Raw genomic sequence first — 6000 nt, forward strand, 5'->3', positions numbered from 1 at the left:
GGAAGAGAATTCTGACTTTAATCTCAGAATTCTGAGACAACCTTTTTTTTTTCTTATTTTCCAGAATTCTGAGAAAAAAGTCAGAATTCTGAGATTAAAGTAAAAAAAAATCGTTTTTTCTCAGAATTCTGAGAAAAAATAATTCTGATGAAAAAAGTCAGCATTCTGAGAAAAATTCTGCTGAAAGTCAGAATTTCTCAGAATTCTGACTTTTTTCATCAGAATTATTTTTTCTCAGAATTCTGAGAAAGAAGTCAACATTCTGAGAAAAAATAATTTTTTGAGTTTTTTTCTCAGAATGTTGAGTTTTTTCTTAGAATTCAGCCTTTTTTCTCAGAATTCTGGAAAAGAAGAAAAAAAAAAGACATGCCCAGTTTTTGTTTTTGTTTTTTCCCCAGTGGCCCTTCCATAATCTATCTTGTTAATCAGTTGTTGAACAATATCTTGACAACGACCATAGGACACAGGAAAATGTGTCTAAGTTGCAATCCCATCGCATCTATTTAAGACTGTATTTCCACCAGGCATGCATTGCACCCCATGACACATAAAATACTGTTTGTATGGGTTTTTTTAAACAAAGTTTGCTGAAACTGCATATAGAAGATGAAGAAAACAGTAAATAAGACAGCAGAAAAAACTCCTATTTCCAAATAGTCCTCTTGTGAAACACCAAAGTATGATTTGAAACCATTTGAAGACAACAACAGGACTGTGTCGTGAACAAACGAGTAGTTAATTTAGGTTTAGGATAAGTGAATATAATATATTATTGTTGTTGTTGTTGCTTTTAATACAACTTTACCGGGTGTATTTGTCTTCCATGCATCTGACCGTCCCTGTCATCCATCAGCCAAGTACTCATCTCTCAATCTATCCATCCATGAGAACTTTGATGCCTCAAAGGCAAACTGTAAAACAGCCTCAACAATCCCCTTGGGCTATGAATTCTACCTGAGGCCCTTCTGGCTTAATGCTTTATCCACTATACTTTCATGAATACACAAGACCTCAGAGGGGGAACCTCAGGCATACAGTACACTATTGATGCTCACAACAACAGGACATGACAGGATCTCTTGGCACTGACTCCTAACTTGTGTGACACAAAGAGTCATGTCATGTAGCTTGTAAGACTTCAAAGCCTTTCTGGACTGTGTCATCTCGTAGCATCTTCAGCATATGCTCAGTCCCCAATCTCCTTAAGAGAGCTGGCTTTGACCTGCCCCATTAGTTTTCCATGGTAATTGGTTAATAATGAGACAGTGAAAGTCCCAAGGATGTCTGCACTGTCAAAACACATACCCAACTACACAAATCTGCATTTCCAGTAATTACTGCATATTTGAACAGAAAGAACTTTGTGATCCTTACAGTGACTTGAATGCTTGCCATGCACACACACATACACACACACACACATACACCCCGCACCCTCATTCCCATCTGCTAACAAGCACCAACTTATTGTAAGCCTACTTAGTTCTCAAGGTGTCATCTGTTGAAGTGTCAGGAGAACATATAGAGATTGTCAAACAGTACACTCATTTCAAATTGTAATTAAACTGGCCATCAGGTACCTAGAGGCTGTTTAGTCAACAGCAGGGTACTAATTACTATAAGATGACCTTTGGAATAATATCTGGTGAATTATTCATAGTTGAGAAAATTGCTTCGGAGACATGCCAACGACATCCAAGGGGCGTCTGAGTGTACACATACTCAAAGATTTCAGGATGGCTATAAAAATAAGGTCACTAGCTGGATAAAACAAGAACTTTTTCCTCCGTGAAAAAGAGGTGTCTGGAATAAAAGTATAAGGACAAAATCCAACTTTTGAAAAGAGAAATGTTGGAGAGAGAATCCACTGGCTTATGTAAAGGTAATGTAAAGGATTTCGAAGAGAAAAGATGTCTGTCTTGGGACGCCTTAAGAATATTAACAGCAACAACAACAAAAGCAGTGTGCTTAAAAACAGAAAAACAACTTTCTATATTATTTGTTATTTTCTACCTATGATGATCTCCAGCAGAGACTTAAGGTAATTAATTTAAGTGAAAGAAATCAACACTTGTACATTTAAATTAAGAAAAAAAATTAGAGACAAAAAGCAAAGCACTGTTAACATATTTCAACAGATGCATCTGCCTACGTGACAAAACCATTAAAAGCATCTCTATCATGCTGGAAATGTTTCTGTGAAGTATTCTGCACTGAGCAGATAGAGGTCTAAGATAGTTTCTTCCCCATCTCTGTTTAACCTTTAGGGACACTTTGCTGAAATTACTGCTAGGATCTCATACAGAACCCTTCACTTTATTTCTAGGTGGCATAAGTAGATAGCTCTGAATCTACAGTAAATGATTAGAAATCTGTGGACTCTTTCTTTTCTCCTGTAACAGGGAAAAAAAGAAATGAATTGTCTTTTCACATGGCTAGTTCATTTTTACAGTCTCTCTATTAGTAAAGCAGAAAAAGTCACCCATGAGCACCATGACACTTTTCCTAACTTTATGGGGAAGTTCTCTGAATATCTGAATTCAATATGATCTCAGTCGACTATTTGTGCGATGCTTTGAAAGAAGGTCAGAAACATGACTCTTTATCACCATCGCAGAGGATTCAAATGATTAGCCAAAATTTGTGGTAATTGGTAGTAATTAACAAGGACCTTGTTCTCTTGGACATTGGAGAGCTGCCGCGATGCCAGATCCCACCCTCTCCACCTGCCATTAGAGAGCAATTACTGATGGGAATCAGTACACATTAACGCAAGATAAAATGTGTGCAGCTGCTTGTGTGTCTTTATTTAAAATACTTGGCTCAAAAAACTTGGTCACATCTGAGAACCCACTGTCATGAGATCTAGCATTAGCATAGTTTTACAAGTTAATCCACCTATAACAATTTATTAGGAATGTACCAAAATTTGACATTTCTTATTAATATTTGATATTTATTTATTCATTCATTTATTACATGTCACCCAGACTGTGCAAAATAATTTCTTTGACATCCATAGCTATATTACAAATAATACCTATAGGCCTATATTCTTCTCATAAAGATACCCTTTCCACGTAAAACGAAATTACATCGACAACAGTTAACCAACAATATTCTCACACGTAACCTGCAAAAACATATTTGTAGAGCCTTCCTTTGAAGACCACAAACAATTGCACTTTTTGAAGCACGTATCACCATCAGTCCACAATTTAACCCAAACAACAGAAATACATCTTTGTTTAATCTCTTTTTAGTTCTTTTTATTAAGTTAAAATACAAAATTCTCTCAAATGACTTACTTACGCTCCTGTACTGAGAAAAATCCTAAATAACTTCAATTTAGTGTTAAACATTATTTGCATTGTTTTAAAATAAACCAAATCATTAAAGTTCTTTATATGGGAGCTTGGAGACAGTGGCTCAGGGTGATCATAATAACCAGCCTTGTTAATGACCCGTGATATAAATACTGGATTTATTATTGTTTTAAAAGTCAATCCCCCCAATTCCACACAGTAAGAAAAATAAGAAAGTATAAGTGAACAATAAATTATATGGAAGGCATTATAATCCACTACATACTTAATTCTAATGTACTGTGGCCTCTTCTTCTTTGGTGCAGCATAGCTTAAATGAATGACTTTTTTCAGTGCCTGGTACTCTGTTTATTTCTGCAGAGAAACACTTTATCTGAACCCGGTATGCTTAGCATGTTATAGGGTTACCATTTAAGTTTACCCACTCGACATGCTAATATTTCCTAGTTAGTATGAAGCACAAACTGCAGCTACTGATGATAGGAATGTCATTTGTTGTGTAAGTATTTAGCAATGCGCCTACTGAGTTATATAAAATTCTGACCCCCTCGTAGGAGAGACGGGAATAAACGGAGGATTATTAGAATCAAAAGTCATCAGAGATCCAGGGACAAATGTGTTAAACTCTGGCTGTACAAATATAATGGAAAGACTTGTGAAAAGGTTTGAGGTTTTTAGTTTGGAGTAAAGCGTTTCAGATCATGCAGACCACACAGCGAATACATCCACAGCTTGACTAAGCTTTTAAACTTAGTTAAAAAAAAATAAAAATGATTGTGTTTTTTTTCCCTTAAATTGATTAATAACATCTATCACCAGCGTTGCTTTTCTCAGGGTTGTGGCACCTAGCAGAAAAAAGATGTTTGAAGGGTTGGCTCGCCTGATAAGTAATGAAAAGAAACGAAGTTCACACTGTGCCCCTTTCGCAGTGAGGAAGTACTTTAGTGAAACTGCTTTTACTGCGAGTTCTTTGTGCGCATCTAAAGACAGTATCACAGGGCAGCCTGACAAGCCTGTTCGTGTTCCGCACACATGCAGCTTTCCTGCAGTTAAGGCAGCAAGTCCCTGAAGCTCTTCCTCCATGGAGTTTATTGTCAGGGTCTATCCGATGGTAGGATGCCTCTCCCTCCTCTTTGAAATCCGGAAGATCAAACAAAACAACAATGTTAACGCAGGGTGTGTTTGAGGTTTGAATATATAATCAGTTTCCAGGGTTAGATGTTTTATTTGTTGTTGCATTGCTACTGTATTACTAAACTGATAGTGAAAGCATTAATAGATTGTTATGTCTCTTTACTTTGTGTTGTATCTATCCATCTATCTATGTATCCTACCATGACATGTAATGGACTTAAAAAAATAAAATACTACAGTGGGCTTGTGAAAACAGATTGCAATAACACTAAATGTGTGTGGTATGTCGTAATTAGGGCCAAATATGCAAAAGCAATGATACAGTTTGTCCTTCCAAAACAGTATTATACTTGGCAATCAACCTTTACTTTCAAAAACATCTTTGGCACAATGGCAAGTGAAAGCATGGCGGGATGAAAAGAAAGAAGCAACAAGGAAAATCAATATAGCAATTATGCGTGCAGATAATGGACACCAGGGTGTTATTTCGAGAACCCAAAAAGGAGAAGTGACATAAAGCCGATTCGAATAGTGCAAACAATTCATTTTCTCAGATCTGGTGCTTCTGGCATATATTTAGTGTCACCTGACTGCAAAAACGCAAGTTGTATTTTTTGTTGTTTTGCCATGGCTGAAATCTAATCACTAGGTTGTTCTTTATGTTTGTTCACAATCACCAGCCTCTGTTAAAACTCAGTTTCCCATTATTCTTTTACTGGTTACGAAAAGCCTAAAAACACAAGCAGCAAACCTGGTGATTAGATAATTGAGATTTTCGACAAAACAGTCACTCACACATGACATGCAAAGAGAGATTGGCATAGGGCAAGCGTAAAAGGAAGGACAGGGAAACCAGATAAACGCACACATTTATACACCTCCGCCACTCCATGCTTTTACCTGCTCGAAAGAGGTCACCTCCAGCTCTGTCAAGCTTTGCAGGTGGGTCAGAGATCTGGATTTGATAACTGGAGGGAGTTTAGAGAGCAGACATTTGACAAGCATGACAATGCTCTGACAGCCCTCATTGCGCAATGATTAATGACTGACATCCTTGTCGCCTGTCTCATACAGAATGCAAATGCAGCACTGTGAGAAAATTAGCCTAATATGTCCTATAATTGGATGCAGGATGTATCACATGAAGCAAGAACAGGGCAGCTTCTTCTTCTTTTCTTTTTTTTTGCTCCTGAAACAAGGCTTTATTATTGAGAACACTACAAAGTAGGTGAGAGAGATGCTGCAGGATGATCGAAAATGACCGCCAGCAAATCCTTCTCATTTGTAGCAATTCATTGACATAGCAGTTAGTCCAGGGATGAGCAGATGCAATGTTTTGGATCTAGGCTTGAGAAGTCAAGCCTGGCTCTCTCATTTCATGCATTTATTTCCCCCTGGCTGTTTGGTCAGAATTTTGCCTAGTTACAGCAAATTTATAGATTGTAACATATACTATAAATCTGTGGTGTGCAGTGATTTTTACATAAAGGCAGACAGAGACGATTTGCTACATTTAAGAATTTAACAAGGCAAACTGTAT

This window comes from Haplochromis burtoni, unplaced genomic scaffold, assembly GCF_018398535.1.
Source record: "Haplochromis burtoni strain Fernald_Lab_line unplaced genomic scaffold, NCSU_Asbu1 Contig_4, whole genome shotgun sequence".
Lineage (NCBI taxonomy): Eukaryota > Metazoa > Chordata > Actinopteri > Cichliformes > Cichlidae > Haplochromis > Haplochromis burtoni.